Here is a 25,729-nt window from a genome sequence, read left to right as displayed (position 1 = left end):
CCTTTTCTCCCATACTTTCCTCGTGGAGGGAAACCTATTCCATAATTCAGGATTATATTCACCTCTTTTCCTCTGGCATATCTTTGAAAGATGGAGAAAGAGGGATAAAGTAATATCCAGGACATAGAAAAAGGTTTTTTGATCTATTTCAATCAACGTAAACTACTAACAGTTCATATTGTTCCCCCCCCCGCCCCCCGCCTGAACCACATCTTTAACATCACTGACTTCGAGTTTACCTGCTTTCCAAGTGAGGTGCTGCAGCTGGTGTTTCACAGTAAGATTTCAGAATCAAGCGCTGGCTCATGGACTCTTCATGAAGATGTCTCGATAGTCAATCTTATCGACACATTACTTTAGGGAGACAAAAAATGAAATCTGTTACAAATTTGGAAATCAGCATTTTCCTGCTTGCTTCTCTAGGACTGGATCTAGTAGTTGGAGAGGGGGTTTTCCATACCTGCTTTAACATATGTAAATCAAAACTGACTTCAGACGCCAGTTCATTCAAACATTAAAAATAAACCAATGTTAGTTCTTCCTTCTCCTCTCCCTTCTATATTCTATGGCAATGAAAATGAAGGCCCACGAATTTTCAGGAACTTTTCAAAGATTCTTTGGAAGGATTGCATTAAAAAACTAGATATTTCATTTTATACTACTCAAGGCACATATCCAAGGCCAAGCTTATGGCATTCATTGCTAATCAGTCACTGTCAACTTCCTCCCCCACATATGGCAGACATTGCTAATCAATCACAGCCAACTTCGTGCTGGTTGTCATTTCACAATCCATTTTAGTGGAGTCCTTCAGGAATCTACCACAAGCCCCACAGGGATGATTGTTGAGATGCAATGAAACGTATTTGTCATACATGTCACAGACATCTTCTGTTACTTTATTTGAATAGATCTAAAAACCAGAACACGACCTTATTCATTCAATTAAATTGCTTAATTATTTTCTAAGATGAGAAATTTTCATACAAACATATTCTACCCCATATCCCTGTTTCTGTAATTGTTACCCTGGACTATACACAGCTGGCCTTGGAGATGTTCCTATGGAAAGGTATCAATTTCTTCTACACAGGGAGCTCCTCCAGAGAGGAATAGTTAGTGGGTGAGGTGAGATGACATGCAGCTCTTATCTTGTCGGAGCTTCCAGCTCTCCTTTGCACAGCTAGGAACATTTGCCAGTGGATAAGGCGTCTTGTGTAAAGGGGCCTCTCCCTGGAATGAGTGATGATAGCATATCCCTTTTCCCGCTGGCCTCCAACATAGCTGTAGCCTCATACCAGGGACTTGATCCCTACAGAGCTGGGCTGAAAGGACCTGAGAAATAATGATCTTTAGATTATGCAATAAGAGTAGTGAAGAGCTGATTTAGAAGAGAAGGGACAGAAGGGTTGATATTCCATTGATGAGGAGGGTAGCCAGGTAATTACAGAGTGGCTGATGTTGCTAACTCTCCTCATGGCCCCAACTAGAAGGTACTAGCAAATGGATAATGCTGTTTAAAGCGTATCTTTCTTCTCAAGACAGTTATTTTTGTTATTTAAGTCTTCAGCCTTTACTGGATGGGTTGCCGAGCCTGGCATTGGATGTGAGAAATGAGGAATTTGAAATTTGCACATGTTCGTATAACATAATTTTCATTTGCAAATTACTGTCACTTGATGGAGACTCTTTGAATTCAGAACTGTGAACACACACACACAGTGCTTTTGCTTTTCTTTGCCCTAAGGTAGACATTCTATAGGAGATAAATTTATTTTTTTACAAATTAATATCAAAATAGTTGCTAATATTTATTGAGTTTTTACCCTTGCCAGACATTGTTTCAAGCATATTATATGGGGATATTTTATCCTTTTAACCCTTTAAGACAGCTACATTAACAATCCTTTTGTAGATGAGAAAATAAAACCCAGAGAAGTTAAGTGACTTTCCCAGGGTCATGCAACTACAAAGTGGCAGAACTAGGATTTGAACCCAAAAAATATGGCCTATGAAACCCAACACTTCACTGTCCCTTTCACCTGTGAAATGCACTGATTATGGCTCACCATGTGTTTTCCTTGAATAAGGTGAAGCAATTTCCTCTCTAAAAAGCAGTGCTGGTTCTAGACATCAATCTCCACCGCGGCTGGTGTTTGCCGATTCTTTATGCAGTGGAGAAAGTCCCAGATCCTCAAGGCATCAGACTGGCTTCTGGATCTTTCTATTTTTTCTAATTTATTTAAATGCGGCCCTTCCTACTCTTTCTTCCACTTCCTGATGATGTCCACTGGGCTAGCATTCCAAGGGCAGCAAAAAACTTAAGCCAGGGAGCCCAGTTGTTGTTGTTTTTCAACTTCTTTGATCCTATTTTGTGGTTGACTTGGCGAAAGTCCACATCTGTCACCAATGGGCTTTAAAGCCCGTATCGGATTTGACATCAACACACCCAGTTCTAAGGCATCCATTTCCTTTCAATATTGGACGAATAAAGGGGGTTTCTCATATTCAACATTCATCTTTCTTGCTTTCTGTCTCTCTCTCTCCTCCCCCTCAATAGTCCTTCAGACTCAGGAAGGACCTTAGCATGTTTCTGTTGCTGTGCAGCATATGTTGTGTCCTAATCCTTCCTGTGTTTGCTGTAGGTATGGCGGCTCTCCAAGACAAATTACTGATGTTGTCGAGGAGGTCACCAGCACATCTTTCTGATGGGGGATGGGGAGGAAGATGTCTCTGGCGATACACTCCCAGGCCCGCCTCCGCCTCTTGGCCTGTTTGGTGCTTGTTTGACGCTGAAGTGCTAGACCTTGAGACCCCAAGCTGTGAGCTGGCAGAGAGGGAAGGAAGAGATGAGTTTTACCTACTGGTCTTGTCATTTGATGAAGGAGAAACTTGTATGGGGCAGGCCTCGGGCAACAGATGTTGGTGGAGGATCTGCCAAGACTAAGTTGAGACTGAGGGAGTGATGCATATGTTACTTGACACGGGAGGATTAGGGAAGCCATGAGGAAGCATGCCCGGGCCCTTCACACTGTGACACCTCTGGGAAGTGAGTTATGAGGATAGAGAAGCACAGTCCACACAGACAGGGGATGATGGGCTCAGGGCAGACAGCTTGAATGATGCCTTTGCTTTTTTTCTCTCCCACCATTGGCCCCCCCCCACTCCCCTGCTGGGGCGATTGGCAGGCATAGTGGGATGTTTTGTGTGAGTTGTGAAATCAAAAGCAGGACTCATTTGATGGAAGAGCTGCCTTCGGGTTGTCTTCCGTTGTTCCGCTCTGTTAGCCTTCCCCGCCCATGCCCACATTGGTAAGAGGTTATAATGCGATGCTCAGTCCTTTTTCCTGGATTTTGCAAATGAAGTAGTATGGAAGGTAGCCAGAGGGTCCAACCATCCATCTTTGTTAATGGCACAAGGGGGCATCTAGGAAAATGAAAACAATTCAATGGGCTCAGGCCCTCAAAAGAAGCAGGCAACAGGGTCATTGGACATTTAAGACTAGGTTACATGAGAACCAGGTAACAAGTGGGAAGGAAATGGGTTAGAGCTCATGGTTTCTTCTTTTTCTCTTTGTGTTGGGGTTTGTTGGGTCTCTGCATTCTCCTGGTGGAGCTAGAGGCAGTAGAAAAGGCAAGCACTTGTCAGCCTTCCCCTATCTGTGAAATGGTATGTGTAGGGTAGAGGGTGGCAAGGAGTGGTGAGTAGAAGAAAGAGGTGAGGGAGGCTGGGTGTGGTGTCTCACGCCTGTAATCCCAGCACTTTGAGAGGCCAAGGCGAGGGGATCATGAGGTCAAGAGATCAAGACCATCCTGGTCAGCATGGTGAAACCACATCTCTACTAAAAATACAAAAATTAGCTGGGTATGGTGGTGTGTGCCTGTATTCTCAGCTACTAAGGAGGCTGAGGCAGGAGAATCACCTGAACCCAGGAGGCGGAGGTTGCCGTGAGCCGAGATTGTGCCATTGCTCTCCAGACTGGGTAACAAGAGCGAAACTCCATCTCAAAAAAAAAAAGAAATGATCCCAGGACCTCAGTTTCTTTTTTGGACTATTTCATATCTGGAGGAGGAGTAAGAACAACCCTACTGAAATCCATGGCTGAATCCAGCGACCTCTACTAGAAAAAGAGGTCAAGGCTTTTTGACCTTAAATGAAGCAAGGCTCTCAACCAAGTCCTTGTTCCCTTCTGCAATTCCCTTCTGAGATTCTAGAAAGGTCTGTCCTTTCTAGAGGGTGAGAAAGAAGGGAGGGAAAGGATTGGAGAAAATGGACAGTGTGTGGAAAAAACACAAAATGTGGAGAGAGGCAAAGAAGGGAAGAGAGCAAGCCAGTGAGAAAGAGAAGGAGGAGGAAAAGGGGTGAGGAAAGAAGAATTCAACCTGGGGGCATGCTGATGTGGCTGCATGCTTGTGGCTGTGTGGGTCTTGACATGCTTGGTGCCTGGGCTTAGTGCTTCCTTGCTCCACGGTAGTGGAAGCAATTTTGAGATACTGCATCAAGTCTGGACTCAGACAAGAGGAACTCTAAGAACACACACACTCGGCTCAAATATCTTTCCCCTGTCTTTCCTACTTAGAAATCTCACTGTGGAGTTTTCAGATCCTTGGACTCTTCAGGCTGTTTTCAGATTGCAAGAAAGTTTATCAGAATAGTATCAAAATGGAGGTAGCTTTACATACAACAGAAATAGGTCAGAGGTATTTCCTTTATCGCTGGTCATTATTGCCAGAATTCTCCCATTAGAGATTTATTCCATTAAGTCTCAAGGGTGTTCTAGAAGTTACTATGAAACTTTAAAAAAATACTCTGGCATGGCCAGGCACTGTGGCTCATGCCTGTAATCCCAGCATTTTGGGAGGCTGAGGTGGGCGGATCACAGGGTCAAGAGAGCAAGACCATCCTGGCCAACATGGTAAAACCCCGTCTCTACTAAAAATACAAAAATTAGCTGGGTGTGGTGGCATGCGCCTGTAGTCCCAGCTGCTCGGGAGGCTGAGGCAGGAGAATTGCTTGAACCTGGGAAGCAGAGGTTGCAGTGAGCTGAGATCGTGCCACTGCACTCCAACCTGGCACCTGGCAACAAAAGCAAGACTCTGTATCAAAAAAAAAATACTCTGGTAGGCTGTACTAGTTTGCCAGGGCTATCATAACAAAGTGTCACAGACTGGGTGGCTTAAATCATTTTCTCATGGTTCTGGAGGCTGCAAGTGTGAGATTAAGGGGTTTGCCATGATTGGTTTCTTTGGAGACCTCTCTCTACAGTTGTAGATGGCTGTCTTTGCCCTGTGTTGCCCTCACACCGTCATTCCTCTGTGTGTATCTGTGTCTTACTCTCTTCTTGTTATAAGGATAATAGTCATATTGCATTAGGGCTTACCCATGTGATTTCATTTTACTTTAATTACCTCTTTAAAGGCCCCATCACCAAATACAGTCACATTCTGAGATACCAGGGGTGAGGACTTCAGCTTATGAACCCGGGGGGAGGAAGGGAATTTAGCCATGACAGAGGAGTACAAACCTAATTCTTTATCAGCCATTCAGAGTGTAGCTGGGATCTGACAGCTGGCTGAGAACAAGCCCTTCAGGTAAGGAAAGCGAGGCTCAGGGGAGTTCAATTAACTTGCCCAAGGACACAGAGGAAAAATCTGGAATTTCAGCACAGGTCGGTGGGACTGCAGTGTTCACTCTGTTTCCATCATGCAGAGAAAGGGAAAAGATGGAGGGAGTATGAGGGCGGGACGTGAATCTGAAAGGAGCCCTTTGGTCTAAAGGAGAAGCAGCGAGGCTGAGGATGCATGTGGATGGGACCTCAATTCCTGACTCATCCCTGACTGACAGTGACCTATACCATGCTGTCATTCCTGATGGTAGTCACCCTCACAGCCCATGACTCTCCAGCCCCACACTCCTCACCCATTTCTAGTTTGAAAACATGCCCAGCATTGCAAACTAATAAACAAATCAAGTCTCTATAACATGCCTATGTTTCTCATCCTTCCAAGGGATTTCAAACTTCCAAGGGTGCCACATATAGGAGCAGCATTAAATATTTATGAAAGTTCCCAAAGTCTCTTTTCCATCATACCCAGGCACACATGCATGCAATTTTTTATGATGGTTATTTTTTATAGTTTCAAATTTTGTAGTTTCTGGAAATTTCGCATCTCTAGTGATTCTACGTAGAAGTGAATTGAGCTCTGGGGTTTATTTTAGTATCAAGTACTGAAGTATAAAGGGAGTTGACTTTGGTCTGGGCCATACCATGGGTCCAGGCCAATGAATCACAGGGATCATCACCTCTATTGCATCTACTATGCACTGGACACAAAAGTCTAAGCATTTTGCTTATATTAAGCCATATAATCCTTGCCTTTGGGACACACACTCTTATTCTCAGCATCATTTCCATGTTACAGATGAAGAAGCTATGGCTGGAGAGTCTGACTAACTCCCCATGGTGCAGAGTTGCTGAAAGGAAGGGCTGGGGTTAGGCCTGAGGTCTGGGTCCAAATCCCCTGTAGTTGAGAACCATTTGTCTGCACCCCTGGCCCGGATAGACCACTGAGTATGGAGTCTGAGCAGTTTGCCTTTCTGTGACTGAGGCCTCTCTATAACATTCTCCTCTGAAGGCTTCTTCCACCCAGACAGTGGGTCCCTCCTGAGTTCTGCTCATCATACAACCAGGAAGCCTTAAGAATGGGGTTACAAGGCTTTGATCCCCATCCTGACTTCAATGTTATTGCTATTATTAAAAATAGTTACCACGGCCGGGCGTGATGGCTCATACCTGTAATCCCAGCACTTTAGGAGACTGAGGCAGGGAGATCACAAGGTCAGGAGCTCAAGACCAGCCTGGCCAATATGGTAAAACCCTGTCTCTACTAAAAATACCAAAAAAAAAGAGAAAGATTAGCTGAGTGTGATGGATGTGACTGTAGTCCCAGCTACTCGGCAGGCTGAGGCAGAAGAATCGCTTCAACCCAGGAGGTGGAAGTTACAGTGAGCTGAAATCGTACCCATGCACTCCAGCCTCAGCAACAGAGCAAGACTCCATCTAAAAAAAAATAATAATAATAGTTACCATTTGTTTAGCATCTGCTTTGTTCTAGAAGTTCTGTTCTGTTACACATTTAAGATAAATTGACTTCTGTCTTCTCAATAACTCTGGGCATGATTATTATCTATTATAAATTTATTTTATATATATATATACATTTTTTTTTGAAACACGGTCTTGCTCTGCTGTCCAGTCTGGATTGCAGGGACTCAATCACAGCTTACTGCAGCCTCAACCTCCTGGGCTTAAGCAATCCTCCCATCTCAGCCTCCCGAGTAGCCGGGACTACGTGTACATGCTACAACACCTGGCTAATTTTTGTATTTTTTGTAGAGACTGTGTCTCACTGTGTTGCTCAGTCTGGTCTTGAACTCCTGGGCTCAAGTGATCCCCTGTGTTGGACTCCCAAAGTGCTGGGATTACAGGTGTGAGCCACCACACCCCACCTATTATCTGTTATTATCTTCAGTTTACAGATGAACAAAGGCATACATTATTGAGTCATTTGCAATAGCGAAAAATTGGAAACAAACCCATGTGCAAATTGCAAGTTTCTTACTCTTATGTGAGTCTTTGTGCCCTGATATGAGTTTATTTTAGTCTAGTTTCTGAGAACGTGAAGAATGCATATTTGAAATGACAAATACTTTCATGTTGCCCTACAAAGGAGCATAGTTACTGACTCACCCACTGTCAGTATATGGGGGTGCCTGTCTTTCCACACTTTCTGTCATGCTGGGTAATATCAATTTTTTAAAAGTTTTTGCTAAACATTTTGAACATGCATGTATGCCTATATAAGTTGGTTAGAAGGAAATAAAAAAATTCTGCTCCCAGCCGTACCAGTCAAATTCCAAATGTTTGCTAACTGCACATTGCTCTAGAGGCAATCCTATTAACAATGAAGAAACAGAGCATTTCTGCCATCACAGAAAGTTCCACCAGACAGTGCTGCTCTTGGACAAAAAAAGAAATATCCATGGTGTTTCATGCACGTTCCCAATACTAGTAAGATTGATCAGCTTTTTATAGAATGATTATAGAAAACTCTTAGACACACCTGCTAGGTCACAAGCATTAGTCTAAGTGCATGATGCAGGTAATCCACTTAATATATTGATTGACCTCTTGTTTGAAGGCAGACAAGAAGGCTCAAAAAGTGAAAGGGAATTTGAAGGTGCCCCCAAGAGAGGACTAACTGAGCCCGCAGGTCCCTGGGGAGGATTCAGAGCAATTTGTCTTTGACAGCAGAAGGGACTTGCTTTCCCCTGCAGCATCAGGGAAGGAGGAGGAAAGGATGAGTAAAGTGGGGCAGCACCTGTAGGTTTAGTGGGGATGGCTTCCATCTTCTCTGTGAAGTATAAGGCATGATCATCACTCTGAAGGGAAGGAACAGGGGAAATTTTCAATGGGAGGGTCGAGGAAAGCAGAGGTAAATCGTAACCACTCACTAGAATGGGAATATGAGCTGCCTAAAGAAACATATGCTATGTCTGGCTATTTTGAAGGCCCAACTGAGGTTGGGGATCATGAATTTATCATGACAGCAATGTAGTTATAGATCTGATTTTCTTTCAGCAACTCTGCTGGCGTTAAACTTAGAACAAGGTGTGTGCTCTGAGCCTGAGTTTTCTCAGCGTGGAATGCTTAGCTTCTGAGAAGCTTAGGTGAAAGCCCCTATGTAATGGTTGGGGGGCTGCCCAACATTTATTAGAGCCCCAGGAAGATTCTGTTGAATGAATGAATAAATGAAGTAGTTGTGTGTTTTTTTCCCCTTTTCCACTTTCTGTCCCCACCCCCAAGCAAATTAGTTCCTGCTTCCTTTTGAATTTGGTCAAATACATAAAACAATATGAGCCAATCCTGGTAGGGTGAACTTCTGCAAGTGCATGTCCTCCAACCGAAATTAAGGAACCTGCCACCCAGCTGCCCAGACAAATGGCCCTGTCGAACCCAGCCCAAGGTCCCTGAGGGGTTTGTCCTTTCTTTAGCTCTTAGCTTGTCCACAGCCATCAACGTTTTCTCTTTCTCTTGGCTTGGGGACATAGCCCTGCCTTTGGTTGGAGGTGTGAGCTGCGATAATGTTGGCTTCCTGAGGTCTCTTCAGCCCCTGACCCTTGACAGGCAGGTAGAATGAACTTCTTTAGAGAATTATGTGCACCTTTGAATCTTCGTAATGAATTCCCAGCTAACCAATCAGAAAAGAAAATGCAGCTTGGGAAGTGAGGGTGAAGGGAATGGGAATGTCTCCTCCAGGATTTTCTCCCTGGGCCTGAAGTATTTACATACAGATTTGCATATAATTTGCATATAATTTGTCTGGCTACAAAGCCTTTCTGTTGTTTAGATAATGTGTAAGCTACAGTTCATTTCTTCTATGTCCTTCTCTGCCCCTGTCTTTCTTTACCCCATCTACTCAGATGTGTGGTAGAAATGTCAGACTGTCAGGAACCAGTTCAATATTTGGGACAAGGGTAGGCTCTGGGTCACATTCTTTCTGTGTCAGCAATCCTGCACGATATTATGCATTTTATTGTTGCAAAACATTTTGGACAGCAAAAGAAACCAGGATGGAGCTGCCTGGAGTAGGGTTGGAAGCCGTAAGTAGAGGAGTGAACTTGGCTAAACTAGAAAGAGGAGTTAGTCGGATAAACAAAAAAAGAGGCGAAGTGTGGGAAAATTAATTAATAACCCTTGCTAACGTTTTGGTAAAAATGCTTACAGCCTGCGAGGCGTCGTTTTCAGCACTTTCAGTGTATTATGTGTTTAATCATCAGAACAGCCTTAAGAGGTTAGTACATTGTTTTCTCCATTTTACAGATGAGTAAACGGAGACACACAGAATGTAAGTAATTTGTCTAAGATCGTGCAGCTAGAAAATAGACAGGATTTGGATTTGATGTTCAGACCCTGAAACTGGGGCTTTAACCTAGTCTAGTGTGCTGTATACAGAACGAGAAGGCATAGTTCTAGAAGGGAGAGCAAGTGCCAGCTCTTAACTTTAGGCTTCAGGGATCAGATGCTTAGGCCAGTAAAGGACTAGGGACCAGGTATCTGGATATCCAGGGGGTAGAGAGGTGGAGAGGCGGAAAGAGGGTTTAGAGCTTGTGCCTATAGCATGAATGAGCTGTAGCTCTGCTGTCACCTCCTTCTGTTTTGGTCTGAAGCCACCTTGTTTGCTGTTTCTCTTGGCTCTTAGAGTTGACAGAGGACTCAATTCAGGGTAAAAACTGGCCTCAGCCGGTGGCAGTGGCCTGGTGGCTGTACTGAAGCGTGCTGATGTGGACGAGCAGAATACTTGGTCAGTGGCAGGGACTAAGAGGTTGACAGGACAAACAATGGCAAGGATGAGTCACCGCTCTATAGTCAAACCCGCAGGATCTGTCTTATCAGGCCCCGAGTGACCCACAGGAGAATGCTGCTTGCTGGAGAGAGGAGATGCTGCCTGGATTCTTTCCACAGTGGGAAAAGAGAAAAGAGGAACGCTGCTCCGTGGATGCCTGGAAATTACTTGGTTTCTCTGTTTAGTCAGACTCTTCCTTTTCAGCATTGATCTGAAATGTAACATTTCCCCTGATTTCTATTTATTTTTTAAAAAACATTGAGTTTTGTTTATGGCGATGATGTTGACCATTTCCGGATGAAAAGGAGCCAGCAGCAGCTGGGAAGTGAAGGGGGATGTAGCTGAGAACAAACCTTGCAGGAGTGAAGGGGAGAAAAATAATTAATGAAAGATGACGTAGAGGCTGGCTAGTATTGGCTGAGACAGTGTGAGAAACTTCCTTGCGCTGGGCAGTGTTGTCGAGGAGAGAGTGTTGTCATCTGAATTAATTTGCATGACAATAGGCTGAACCCTTATTATGCATAGGGATGCTAATGGACACCAGCCACAGTGCATTTCCATGGGAAAAGGTTCTTCCTTTGAGGAGGCAACCTCTTCCTCCTCCCCTTCCCCACCTCCCCTCTCCCTTCCTCCTCTCCCAGCCTCTCCTTCTCCCCTCCTCTCTCATCACCACCTCCCCTCATCCTTTTCCATTTTTCCTTCCTCTTTTCCCCTGTCTCCACCCGGCTTCCTTCTTACAGTGGAAGCCCCAGCCCCTCTGCCAGCGAAATATCCCCTTGGGGTAGGCATTCTTTTTTATTTTTAAATTTTTTTTAATTTTTTATTTTTTATTGGATTTTAGGTTTTGGGGTACATGAGCAGAGCATGCAAGACAGTTGCTCAGGAACACACATGGCAGTGTGCTTTTCTTTCCCTCTCCCCTTCACCCACATTTGGCATTTCTCCCCAGGCTATCCCTCCCCACCTCCCCCTCCCACTGGCCCTCCCCTTTTCCCCCCAATAGACCCCAGTGTTTAGTACTCCCCTTTCTGTGTCCATGTGTTCTCATTTTTCATCACCCGCCTATGAGTGAGAATATGCGGTGTTTCATTTTCTGTTCTTGTGTCAGTTTGCTGAGGATGACGTTCTCCAGATTCATCCATGTCCCTACAAACGACACAAACTCATCATTTCTGATTGCTGCATAATATTCCATGGTGTATTGGGAAGGAGAGGCTGCTGTGAGATGGAAGGAACGAATACTCTCCAAAACTTCCCCAGACCCACATTTCTCCCTCCCACCTCTTACGAAATGACCAAGGAGGAGATGTGAGTGTGTGTAGGGCAATTGAAAACAAATGGATCCCGAATATTGCCATCCTAGTTGTCATTGGAGATGTTGAGGGAGAAGCCACTGTGTGGGAGCAGGTGGGGCAGGAGCTACCAAGGTTTAGGAAGAGAGCAGGACCCAGGAAAAAGGCCAGAGACAGCTTTTATTCAAGGACTTTGAAATGTGTTTCAGTGCAAGCTGTTCTCTTGTAGCATTTCCATTGCACGCCCTTGAAGAAAGACTTAAAACTTGGCACGGTGGGGCTGCTCTATTGCACTTCCAACACCACACTTGGGGAAGCTGGAACATTCAAGGGCAGAGTCTGGATCCAGATTATCTGGGTTCAAATCCCATCTCTGCTGTTTACCAGCAATCTGATGCTGACCTGTGACTTAACTTTTTGTTACCCTAGTTTCTCCACATTTAAAAATTGAAATAGTAGTGCCTTTTCCCATTAGGCTGTTGTTTGGTTTAGATGAGGCATGCAGAGTGCTTAGAACATACCTGGGACGTTGTAGATACCCAAGGAATGTTAGGTGTTACCATCTTTCTTTCTTTTCTAGATAGTTCTCCTTCCAGTCAATGGCCTTCATTGTGTCTTGTTCCTTTAGAAGAGCTCTTCAAGTGTTAGGTGACTGATGGCATTGACTAATCCCCTAAAGCCCTATGCCTCCATCCCTGTTCTCCCTGCCCCGCCTCCACCACCACCACCATGCTGGTGGCAAAAGAAGTGAGGACCAGGCTTTGTGGGACTGGACTGCTCATGATCACACTGTGCCCTTGGGAAGGCACAGTGTGTCCTTGCTTTGTCACACGGGAAGATGAAAGGTCAGCTGATGAACCTAAATGATTGTACTGTGGTTGCTGGGAGTTCTCAAGGGCTTATCTGTAACACATCCCACGGTATAAAGTGTTCTCTCTTTTCCAGAACAAGATTTGATTGTCAGAGTTGAAATAACTGCCTGGTGAGGTGATTTTGACTTGCTTAGCTTTGCCTCACAGTGTCCCTGAGGAGTGATAAAGACTTATCATTAGCGGGGCACCTGACCTACTCCGGGACCTGAAGGATGAGGCTTGGGCACTTCAGCAGCAGTTCTCACCCTTTTTTTTAAAGCTCAAGTTTGAGAAATATAAATATTTCTATATTGTCATTTAATATTTCAAGAGGGATATTTTCACTAAATGTAATTCAAACAGGTGATAATTCTAAATTTACTTTTTGTAAGACCTTGATTGGAGGGTAGGATGAGGACCACTTCACAGTCTGGTGTTAATTCATGAAGCTCTAGCAGGTGATACCTGCGTCAGAGGCGTATGAATCAGAGCAACTGCATTTTGAATAGGAGCTGGGTAAAATAAGACTGAAACCTACCGGGCTGCTTTCCAAGACAGTTAGGCATTCTAAGTCACATGATGAGAGATACAGGTCATAAAGACCTTGCTGATAAAACAGGGTGCAGTAAAGAAGCCAGCAAAACCACCAAAATCAAGATGGCAAGGAGAGTGACCCTGGGTCATTCTCACTGGTACATTCCCAGCATCACCATGACAGTTTACAAATGTCATGGCAACATCAGGAAGTTATCCTACGTGGTCTAAAAAGGAGAGGTGTGCTGGGTATGGTGGCTCACGCCTGTAATCCCAGCACTTTGGGAGGCCAAGGCAGGTGGATCATGAGGTCAGGAGATCAAGGCCAGCCTGGCCATCATGGTGAAACCCCATCTCGACTGAAAATACAAAAATTAGTCAGGCGTGATGGTGGGCACCTGTAATCCCAGCTACCCAGGAGGCTGAGGCAGGAGAATCTCTTGAAACTGGAAGGAGGAGGTTGTAGTGAGCCGAGATCCGACACTGCACTCCAGCCTGGGTGAAAGAGGGAAACGCTGAAACTCTGTCTCAAAGAAAAGGGGGAAGCATGAATCATCCACCCCTCGTTTAGCATATAATCAAGAAATAATTATAAAAATGGGCACCCAGCAACCGTCAGGGCTGCTCTGTCTGTGGAGTGGCCATTCTTTTATTCTTTTACTTTCTTAATAAACTTGCTTTCACTTTACTCTGTGGACTCACCCTGAATTCTTTCTTGTGCAAGATCCAAGAACCATCTCTTGGGGTCTGGATTGGGACCCCTTTTCGGTAACACCTCATGGTACCCATGACAGAGCGGAGGGATTTGAGGCAGATGTGAAGCTTCTTTACCCTTGTGCTTAAGATGGCCGTATCTTACAAACCTATTTTGACTGTTCAGTGCTATTAATGGCAGGGTATTAATGGTAGGGAACATCTTCAGGGAAAGATCATTTGAGTTCTCCTTTACCACGGTCCTACCACTTTGATAAAAAAAAAAATTAAAGTCATAAAAGAAATGCTTATGAAATGTGTTGATGATCAACAGTTGGACAGGATAACCAATACTGATAGTATTACCAATCGGGATTAGAAATGAGCTGAGGAGTCTGGTAGCCAGGGATCAGAAGGGGCCAAATGAAATTCAATGGGGTAGAAAGTGAAGTCCTGAAAATTTTAGTTTCAAAAATCCATTGCACAAAGATGATGATGACAAAGAACATCAAATGTGGTGGCCGTTTTGATGGGAATAAAATAAGATGTTTGGGTTAATGACACGTTCAGTAAGAACCAGAGGCATGGAGAAAACAGCTAGGAATACTGACTCCAATCTTCTGGTTAATTAGCAGAGACATGTGTCATCTGCACTTTAAAAACACACTCTTTCCCACACCTTCATTTGCAACCTTGTTGTTTGGAATTTGGGTTGTATTTTTTCCCCTAGAAACACTGTTATCAATTAACCAGGCTTTGATAAAGCTTCAGCTAGGATCTAGCTGAACAACAGCACAATATAAATAATCACTTTGCTTCCAATTTGCAGACAGAAGGACAACCCAGGCCTCATTATCTCCAGGCTGCACAGGTGGTTTGCTGTTAGGCTCCCCAGACCCTGCTCCTCAGCAATTCGGACTCGTTTTCATGCAGCATGTCCCGGTTGTTCCTCCACAGCTGGCTGTGGGCGGCAGGAAAGGGGGCTACCGGAGCTGGTACCGTGAAGAAAGATCAAGAGCATGAAGCAGGAGGTGGGCGGCGAAATTCAAACATTGCGCAGGCTCCATTTTGGGAACAGTCTTTCTTAACTGATTTGTTCAATGCCTAGAATAGTAACCACAGGTAAAGCGTTATCATCTGCTGCTATATATTAGGTTGCTGCAAAAGTAATGGTAAAAACCGCAAGTACTTCCCCCACAGAAGGCTCAAGGCCTGGACTGCGTTCTGCGGGCATTTCAGAACTTGGTGATTTTTTTCTGTATTTTTCAGAGAACTTAGTTAGAGTTCCCTGCTCATATTGTCACCTCCAGACAAAGGGAGAGAAACTGTAGCAACCTCATGGGGGTTTCCAGTCTTTAGAAGGCTAAAAATTTCTTCTTAATTAGGAAATTTCATTGTGGTTTTATTTTACTGTCTTCTTATTTATTTATATTTTTTGCTTTTGATTACTCCACAAGTCTCACTTTTTATTATGGTTAAAAATAATGATGTGTCACTAATGAGGTCATCTCATAATAAGAACCCTTGGCTTGGATACAGGGAAGTTGATGTATTTCCATTAGCTTTCCCAATCTTGCCAGGATGAACCAGATGAAAGCTAGCTGGGCAAGAGTCCTGAGCCTTCTTGGAGCATCATGTTTTCCTTCGGAATCTTTTGAAGGAATGGTATCTTAGCAATTAGGAAATAAACCATTCTACCAAAGTTTTGTATTGCCCCAATGACATTGACAAAGTGACAACAAATAAAAAAAGGAGGCAGGCTACTCATTATTCTGGTTGCAAATGTAAATAAAATAAATAAAATGCTGACATCATTTTCACAGCAGGCTCAGTCTTATGAGAGAGGCAGGTATGAGAAAAGACGATTGCAATATTAATGTGGTAAACGGTAGGAGGAGAGAATAAGAAAGTGGTCTGAGAGTGCAGTGGAGGGACTGACACAGCTCAGGAGGAGGGGAGGCTTCCTGACTCCCTGCTAAGGCTTGGAGGATGAGTGAGTAGAAATACCCAGGAGAAGGGATCAGAGGATCAGCACAGATGACTCACTCACGTGTAGCCATGGCTAGGAGACACAGCAAGGAGTAGCAAGGGGTATGGTGTTGCTTTCTCCTTAAAGAGCAAAACAAGGAGAGGCAAGAGATGAAGCTGTTCAGAGCAGAGAAAGACCATATCACCAAGAACTTTCCAGGCTGGATTAAAGAGATTGAACTTCATTCTATGAGCAAGGGGATGCTTTGAAATACTTTAACCTGGGAGATTGGGACAATTGGGATTGTTTTACATTGATCACTCGCTGGACAAGATGGCATATGAATTAGATGTGTGTAAGAGTTGGTGAAACCCATAAGAAGGATGATACAATCATCTAGAAGAAAGGATTTCTGAACTAGGACAGTGGTTGTAGGGAAGAGGGGTATGGACTAAAGGAATGTTTAATAGGTAAAATCAGGAGGCCTTGGCGATTAATTGTGAAGGCATAGGAGTAGAAGAGAGTTGAGGATGCTTTGGAAACTTTTAGCTGGGTGGTATTGAGGCCCCTTACTCTAACAGGAAGGAAAGATTTTGGGGACAAGATGACTTCAGTCTTGGGCAAGTTGAAAAGGCATATGCAGATGAAGCTGTCTAGCCCATGTATCTATTTGTCTGACTGCACCTCCGTGCCCTCATTAATGTACTAGTGGCTATGGAGTGCCTGTCACATACTGTGTTAAGGCGTTGTTCTGTTCATTCTAGCTCTATCAGGATGAATTGAACATGACTTTTGCCTTCAAAGAATGTACAACCTAATAATAGCAGAGAAGATATAACTATGAAAAATACTCCAAGAAAAGTTCTTATTGCCATAAAATGGAATGTGGGGGTAATAACGGAAGGCTTTATGAATGAGGTGACATTTGAGATGAGACTTGAAATCCATGTAGAATTTGAAAATACAGAGATTCACAGTTAAAAAGAAAGACATCCCAGATGGAAGGAGGAATATAAGCAAAAGCAGACCCAAGAGATTCAGGGATGAAAAAGGAAAGGGTAAAGGGGGAAGAAGAAGAGGAAGGAGGAGAAGGAGGAGGAGGAGGAGGAGGAGGAGGAGGAGGAGGAGGAGGAGGAGGAGGAGGAGGAGGAGGAAGAGGAAGAATGGGTTGTTGGATATGAATGGAATACAGAGTGGTTGAAGAGCAGAGGATAGTAAGATACCAAATCAGCAAAGTTAGTTGAGAGAAGATTATGGTAACCTTGCTTGTTTATCTTTTATCTGTATTAGTTCCCCATCTTGGCTCATAAAGTCTAAGCAGTAATCAGTCTTGCCCCATCCTTTCTTTGGAAAGGCATATGCATTGACTCTTGGCATTCCCCATCATGATGGCTGGCTATGGTGCTTCTCTTCTGTGTCGGTGGCCATGGCCCCAATGCCAAGGATGAGAGACCTGCTCTGTGCACGAACATTTCCTTCTGCTTTACTACAGGAATAATCTGTAGACTCTATGATCCAGTGCCCTCAGCCACTGACAATCATGTTCATTTGGCCATTTTGCTATTTGCCTCTGGTAGGCATCTACTTGCACATCAATTTCCAGGGACAGAGCAGACTAGTAAAAATCAACAGGCTGGTATCCTATGGGACTTACTTGCACAGTTGCTCTAAAAAAGTGATCAGGGTGAAAACAAAAAAGCAACTGGTGCTACTGTGTTGACTTATAACCTGCATGCACATCTGACATGTGCAGAGCTCTCCTTTCTGGTGGCTGACTCTGTCTCCCCTTTCAGAGGTCCTCCTGGCTCCACAGCTCCTGAGAGAGTCTAGCTCCAAGAGTCGAGGAACCTTTCTAAGCTTTCATTAATGTAAAGGGGTTTGGACATGAACTTGAATGGCTATTGAGCTGATTTTCCAGCTGACAGGAGATGGTTAATTGTATGCTGTCTATAGGAGTCTTACAAATCTGTCTGGCCATGTTAATAGCAGTTTGAAATTTATGGCTTGAGACCACTGGGGGTGAAAATGAACTCAGGGCCCAGCAAGGGTAATAATCCCTTAGGAAGAAAATAAAGCCCAGTGGGCAGATCCCAGAGCCCTATAAAGAGATGATCAAAAGTAAACATGGTGCAAGTTCAGCAGCGCTGGCGGTATTACGTTCTCTCCTTCTGGGATATCATCTGTCTTTTCAAAAGGATATACAGTCAGTTGAGAGTGGAACTAAGAGATGGCGGTTATAGAATGGTCTGCTTATGTGCTATAGGTATGGGAACTCTGCCTCCTTTCCAGGAATGACCTCCTCCCTGATATGGTTTTTGATTCTAGTAATCAAAAGGCAAGAGAGACAATTTATTATGACTGAATAAGTGGACGGATTTCTGTTTCTCCCTTGAATCCTGAGTCAAAATACAATATTGGCACTCATAGAAGGAAGAGACCCAATCTGTCTCCCAGGGAGAATATGGGGAACTTCTCGAGAGTTCTGTTGAGCGATACATTCTACTGTCATCTTTCAGAGGAGGCAATGTCCACAGTGATGTGAGCTTCAGTCCCCTGCCCAGAGGCTTAGGGTCATAGGTGAGGATCTGGTCTGTGTCGTTTGCTGCCAGCTCCTTGGTTTCCAGTTTAGTTTAGTTCTCAGCCCTACCCTGACTCTCAGTGTCTCATTGGTTCCTCCGCTTCCTCATCTGTATGCCTAGAAAGTAGGGCTAAGGGGCCCTACCTCACAAGGCCATCGTTTGGCTCAAAGGAGACAGGTGCACAGCACAAGGTGCTAAACAAATAGAAGTGCAATAAATGGTGTTGCCTTACTTCTCGTTTGCATTTGCAGGCAGGCACACACGCAATGGAAGGGATGCATATGCAGTGGCTGGTGGAGATTTCCACTGGGAGCTGAGTGCAGGGGTTCTTCCACATCTTTCTATGTATCTGCAGTAAGCTGTTCACAGTGTGCGTGATATTTTTTGTAGTTAAAAAGGAAAGCTTAGCTGCATTCATAATAAAGGAAGTTGAGGGTCTTTTAGCATACTCTCCATACAGTGAAGTAGCTGAGGGGAAATGTGAATAGTGGTTACTTGGACTCATAGAGCGCATGAGAAAAGGCAACAGCTGTGACCATAGTTTTCAAGGGTTCTCTAGCTCAGGGGATGAGCTAGTCCCATTCCTTCCTTCACCATCCACGCAGCCACCTTAACACAGATGCACGTGCACACAATCTATATTAATCCATTCAAGTGTTCTCTGTCTCTCCCCCTCCATGAGATTACACCTTCAACTACAAGGCCTGAGAATATGCTCTCTGAAACTCAATGCCAAGTTTGTGCCAAAGCCAAGCCTCCCATAGGCTGCTCCTGACCAATGGTTGAGTGCAGCAAGGATGCTCTGCTAAGGAAGACCTGTTCTTGGGACATTCAACTTTGGCTTGACAATTCTCCTGTGGCCTTGGCCAGTGCTCTAGGAAGCTTTTACCCAACCTTCTCTCCTTAATTCAGGGTCAGATTTGCATTGTGGTCTGATGGCTCTGCCAACTTTTCTGGCTCTTCCTACCCCTCACCCCACCCCCCTGCCCTCACAAGCATTTCCTCTAATAAAATCTCCGCTTCTGAGACTGAATACAATGTCTTATCCCTGTAATCCCAGCACTTCGGGAGGCCAAGGCTGGAGGATCACTCGAGGTCAGGAGTTTGAGACCAGCCTGGATAATGTAGCAAGACTCTGTTACTACAAAACCATTGAAAAAAGAAATCAGCCAGGCATGGTGGCATGTACCTGTAGCCCTAGCTACTTGGGAGAGTGAGGCAGGAGGGTCGCTTGGGCCCAGGAGTTCCAGATTGCAGTAAGCTATGATTGCGTCACCACTCTCCAGCCAGGGGGACAGAGTGAGACCCTGTTGCAAATAAAATAAAATGATAAAAAATAAAATCCTTGCTCGTTTAATGTTATCTCAGCAGGCCCAGGCTAACACATTTTGGTTTGTTGTTTGCTGTTTATTGATTTGCTTTTGTTTTCCTATCTGCAATGTCTAGGAAACCGAGTGGGAAGATCCTTGCTGGTTTCTCCCTCTGAGGAAGTAGGAAAACACCATGACTCCCTGTACGGCCTCTCTTGGAACCATATTTTGAGATACTCTACTTCCTTCTTGAGTGTCAGCAGAGCAACTGTGAGACTGGCATGTGATGTGGTCATTTCTAGGAGCGCGAATACCTTTTGCCTCTTTGATGAGAAAACTAGATGAGGCATTGTTCAGAAGTCCTTGAGCCCAGACTTTGCATTATGATAACGTGCATTCAAATTCTGCCCCAGCTGCTTGGGAGCTGGGACCTAAGGCCATGAGCTTCTGGTTGTTCATCTATAACAAGCAGATCCCAGTACCTATCTCATGGGGCTGCTGTGAGATTAAAATAAAATGCATCCATCAGCCAGCTTGCAGTGTCTGCGCTTAGCAGGTGCTCGGGTGCAATATCTTGATAGTTTGTGATGTTTATTCTCTTCCTCAATAGCATGCATATGTGTCTGTATCTTGTCAATATAAGTCAATATTTTAAAATGTGTGAGTCAGGCTTTTAAAAACATTTAAATGCACATTTTAAACTATAAAACCTAGTGAATTGAATATATAAGGATTCTTGAGGGTAGAAATGCTTTTCACTCTTACTGTCATTTTTCCATATTCATATGAATACATACTGATGTGTATGTACGAATATGGCACCAGCGCTATGCTAGGATTGATGGGAGACATAAAAGTTGATCCGTTAGAGATCATGCCTCTAAGAAGATGTCAGTTCAGAAAGGGAATCCCATGTGGCCTTTGAAATGGGCTTGGAAATTTTGGAGAAAATTAAATGAATTGACTATGTCTTCCTTCACCAGCTTCGGTAACTACAATCTGGGATAGATGTATAAGAAAGATTAGGTGTCAGAATACATATTTATCTCATTAATTTTAAAAAGCACATTTTGTCTTTCAGCCAATGGCATCTTAGATTTGACCAAGTGCAAGTCTGTGCAATATGCTTTGGTAGTTTAGAGGAAGGAAGGAGTCTTTTAGCTTAGAGAGTCCAACGCTCGGGAAAGGCTTGAACTTTGGGGATGGACAGCATTTGGGTACAAGGCAATGGGGACAAGTACTTTAAGGGAAAGAATAGAATAAACAAAACATACAGGCAGTGAGTTGTCGAGGAAGAGAGGTGAGAAAGGCAAGGTGGGAGAGGGAAGCTTAGGGGTTCATGGATTTTATTATGCAAATCAGAGAGGGTCAACAGAACTCTTGCATGAGAGGGTTGGGAGGTAGCGGTAAATAATTAGAGCTGTGTTTCAGGATTTGATTTGACAGCGGCACAGAAGGTCAATGGGAGGTAGAGCGTGAGGTGACTTGGAAGCCTATTTCAACAGCCTGGTGGAGAAGTAATGGAGAGAAAGGGAAGCCCAATTCTTGGCCCCATACAATGCAGCAGTCATTATCTCATGTGGCCTTTGAAATGACCTTGGAAATTGTTGGGAAAATTAAATGAATTGACTCTGTCTTCCTTCCCCAGCTTTAGTTATCCCCTTCAGTCCCACAGCAAGCTTGAATAGACCTTGCCCCAACCCTAATCCCCGTGGCCGTGCCTTATGGGAGGTGTGGTGAGAGGCTGTCTATGTTGGTTGCTTTGTTTTCATGGCCTCCACATCTTTGGCAATGGTTTGCCTTCACTGGCATCCCAGAGGGGGCCTTAGCTCTTTAGCGTTTGGATGGAGGAGACAGAAGGCCCCGGCTTTACTTGTGGCAGCTCTTAAATGTGTTCTCCAGTGCAGGGGGAAACACTGGAAACATGGAAGTTGTAGCTTTTGGTGTGTGACTGTTGCATTTGGGGGAAATTTTCAAACTGAGGTCATCAGAAAAAAATTTTTGCTTCCAGGACCAAAGCCAAGGCCACCTGGACTTAGGCTTTCTGATGATTCCAGTAATTTGGGAAGCAGGTGCCAGTAAGGGGACAAAGGAGTACTTGGATCAGGACAGAGACAATTTAGGAAAACTGATCATTCTCTAGTTCTACGAGAAGTCATTTGATATCTTCCTTCCCTCTCCCCTTCCCTCCATTGCTCCCCTCCCTCCCTCTCTTCATTTTTTCCTTCTGTTTTTCTCTCTTGTCATTGATGCTTATTGAGGGCTTACTACGTGCCAGGTACTCTGATGAGTGCAAGGCTGCACAGGTTGCTAAGTGCTACAGGTGGTACCTAAGACGGAGGAAAGCACAACTCCTGTGGTCCAGATGCTTCGAAGTGTTGCTGTCAAGGAGGCAAAGCCATATAAAACATTTGGGAGGCAATGACAACACAAAATCAAGAAATATCTACAGAACATGGGAACAAGACATAGGAGCATAGAACACATCAGCTCAAGGGTGACTAACTCCAATTCTTTGGAGGAGAGGACTCAGTCTTCAAGGTTCTAAATAAGAAGAGGTGAAAGGAAGGAGCATATCCCAGACTGAGGATCTCCTGAAATGCAGCCATAATTATCTGCCACTACCTCCCCACCCTCTCATGCAAGAGTTCTGCTGACCCTCTCTGATTTATGTAATAAAATCCAGAGATCCCTGAGCTTCCCTATGTAACCTTACCTTTCTCACCTCTCTCCCTACCACCTCCCATTCACTACCTGTATGTTTTGTTTATTCTATTCTTTCCCCTAAAGTGCTTGTCCCCATTGTCTTCTACCCAAATTCTGTCCAGCCCACAACTTTAATCCTTTCCTGAGCCTTTCCCTCTTCACTCTTAGGCCCACGCTGAAAGAATCGTTAGTTCCTGTAAACTACCGAAGCATATTGAACGGACTTGCATTTAGTCAAATCTAAGATACGACTGGCTGAAAGACAAAATGTGCTTTTTAAAATCAATGAGATACATACGCATTCTGACACCTAATCTTTCCTATCCATCTATCCTGGATGGTGGTTACTGTGCATGTGTTTTTCTCCCTTTCTGAAATGTCATCTTCTTCTTTTTTCGTTTGTTTTTGTGTTTTTTGGAGGTGGAATTTTGCTCTTGTCACCCAGGCTGGAGTGCAGCAGGGGGATCTTGGCTCACTGAAACCTCTGTCTTCCGGGTTCAAGTGATTCTCTTGCCTCAGCCTCCTGAGTAGCTGAGATTACAGGTGCCTGCCATGTCCAGCTAAGTTTTGTATTTTTAGTAGAGACGGGGTTTCACTGTATTGGCCAGGCTGGTCTTGAACTCCTGACCTCAGGTGATCTACTCGCCTCAGCCTCCCATGAATGCTATCTTCTTAAAGGCATGATCTCTAACAGATCAACTCAACTGGAGCAGTTTTCCTTCTCCCCCCACTCTCCCCATCCCCATTCGGAAATATCTGGAAACATCTGGAAATATCTGGCGATGATATTGGGTTGTTGAAACTGGGAGGGGTATTATTATTTGGTGGGTAGAGGACAGGGATGCTGCTAAACACCTGTAATATAAAGAACAGTCCCCCTGCAGCAAAATGCCACAAAATGCAGTCATGCCCAGCAATGAAACCCATGTGAATCATCCCACAATGCAATGGGGCGTGGGACAGATTATCCAGTGAGGTAACTGGAGATGGATCCATTGAGGAGAGGTGAGCTGAAAAAAGATTACAAAGGTTCACGTGACTCAGAATGGTCTTAGGATCCCATGCTGTCAGTTCCTGAACAATCCGGAAACAAGACAACTGGTGCTTCGAAACGTTTGGATAACAGTATAAGTGAGGAAACAATGGCACCAACTGCAGCCTGAGCTGCCATATGCAACGTTGCCTTTCTCACTTGTCTCCTTTTTTCTGGGTGGGTGGCTCTGGAGAGACCCACTGGGAGGAAAAAATGGACAGGACATATGGGCTTACTCCTGCTGTGTAACAAAGGAAGAACAGTCCCCAAAAGTTCATTTTTTATACTTTTGTGTGACCATGTCCTCAAAGACCCAGCTTTGCACTTGGGGCCGTAGGGACTTTGCCTTTTTTTTTTTTTTTTTTTTTTTTGAGATGGAGTTTTGCCCTGTTGCCCAGGCTGGAGTGCAGTGGCAAGATCTCAGCTCACTGCAACTTCTCCGTTTCCGGGTTCAAGCGATTCTCGTGCCTCAGCCTTCTGAGTAGCTGGGATTACAGGTGTATGCCACCACGTCTGGCTAACTTTTGTATTTTCAGTAGGAATGGGGTTTCACCATGTTGGCCAGGCTGGTCTCAAACTCCTGACCTCAGGTGATCCTTCCATCTCGGCCTCCCAAAGTGCTAGGATTACAGGAGTGAGCCACCATGCCTGGCTTTTGCCTTTTGTTTTAAAAATGACACTGTTTCACTCCATCTTGAAGGGTAAATTGCTCTATCAGTTTCTAACATTTTTCTTCAGCCCAAGGAGATCATTTATCTTAGATTTTCTGGACTTGAGATAATTTCCATTGCAAGCCCTGCTTTGGGTGTCTGTTTTAATAAGTTGAAGTAAAAACAGAAACAAAGAAAAAGTCCTCCTTGGAAGAAAACCTGTTGTTTTTGTGAGGAATTTTTTTCCTGTATCCGATGCTCCATCCACAGAATGCTCTTCCATCAGGGCTTTCTGAGGACACCACCTCCTCCCCCACAGGCCGCCTTTCCTTTCAGGTCCCTGGAGTATTGCTGGGTGGGTGATGGTCACTTCTGGTTCCCATTCATTGTCCTAAAAGGAGCTTGTGGGGTCTGGTGTGGAGTGTGTGTGCACGCGTGCATGTGTGAGCTTTGCTTCTGGGAACAGGCAAAAGAGCAAGAGAGGAACAGATGGGCCCCCTGAGCTTCTCTTTGGCCTGAAAAATGAAAGGCGGAGAAAATTGTAATAAAAAACGGAAACAGCTGTGGCAGGACAACAGCAGCTTGTGGGGTGGGCCCAAGCCTGAGGGAGGGTTGCAGTCTGTCAAGATTCTGCTCCTCGGCTGGTTGGGTATCACCAAAAAGCGTGTCTAGAGGTCATCAGATGTGCCCTGTGCCCTTCCTTCCTCTTCACTTTCCAAGCCAGACTGTAAAAACAGAAGTTGAATGATTTTTCAAATATATCAGAGAACATGGACAAATAGGCCCCGTAACTGCCATCGAACCTATCTGTGCAGCGTCTTCGATCTCATGTAAGTTTCCCCAACTTCGTTGAAACCTGTTTTCTGTCGTTGCTGTTGGGATCTTGGCACATAAAGTCAGCAGCAGGTTAAGATGCCATTTGCCAATGACAGGCCAGGATGATTCACTGAATAAGCAGAAAAGACATTTAGTCATAATCATTGGCTCCCTTTCAAGAACAATTGGACTTTTTCTCCAGAGGGACTTTTAGGCTGGGTAGCTCTGAGAAATGAAGACCAAAAATGTGGCAACTTGAAGGAAGAGTGCAGATATCATGTCAGAAGAGATGAAGAGTTTCTGAGAAAGTGAGGAATTTGCTGCTCCTTCTCTATTTCCCGATAATAGATAATAATAATAATGAATATAATGATCATTTCAGTTGAATCACTAATGCTTCAATAAAGCATAACCTTGCTATGTAGAGTAATCCAATTGCTAATCAGTGACAAGTGGCTGTACAAATCAGGATATTTTCTTTAGGTAACCTATTTATTTATTAAGCACCTTTTTTTTTTATTTGGTATTTAAAAGTAGCACACACATCTAGAGGATGAATTTTCCTGACCGAAAGCTCTTTATTTGCTTAACTCCTTTGACTGCATTTAATGAAGAAACATAAATATCCATCATTTATTAACGTTATTTTTTGTTTAACGTTGGTCTTTTCCTACGAGGTATGAGGTCTTTCTGTCCCCTTCACCTCTGTACCACTAGCTTTTAGCATGAGCCTGTCAGGTAGTAGATAAGCCAGAAACACTGGTTGTCTTGACGATTATGACTTCTTGGGCAATGTAGTTGGATAGACCTGAGCATGTCAGTTCTTTCCACACTGTATGCCCATGGGGACGGTTTTGATGAACATGAGCACTGGCCTCCAGCCGGAAGCT

General features: G+C 44.3%; 1 long non-coding RNA gene across 1 annotated transcript in view; it reads left to right on the top strand.

The window, feature by feature from the left end:
• Window positions 1-20,214, top strand: part of LOC144582881 (uncharacterized) — a 34,021-nt gene extending 13,807 nt beyond the window's left edge. Inside the window, exon 2 of the long non-coding RNA XR_013536405.1 lies at window positions 19,771-20,214. This is a non-coding gene — a long non-coding RNA (uncharacterized LOC144582881). The remainder of the gene's footprint in view (window positions 1-19,770) is intronic.
• The last annotated feature ends 5,515 nt before the right edge of the window (window positions 20,215-25,729 follow it).

Source organism: Callithrix jacchus, chromosome 5 (assembly GCF_049354715.1).
Source record: "Callithrix jacchus isolate 240 chromosome 5, calJac240_pri, whole genome shotgun sequence".
Classification (NCBI taxonomy): Eukaryota; Metazoa; Chordata; class Mammalia; order Primates; family Cebidae; genus Callithrix; species Callithrix jacchus.
The sequence above is the reverse complement of the archived record's forward strand: the minus strand, read 5'-3'. Positions and strand labels throughout refer to the sequence as shown.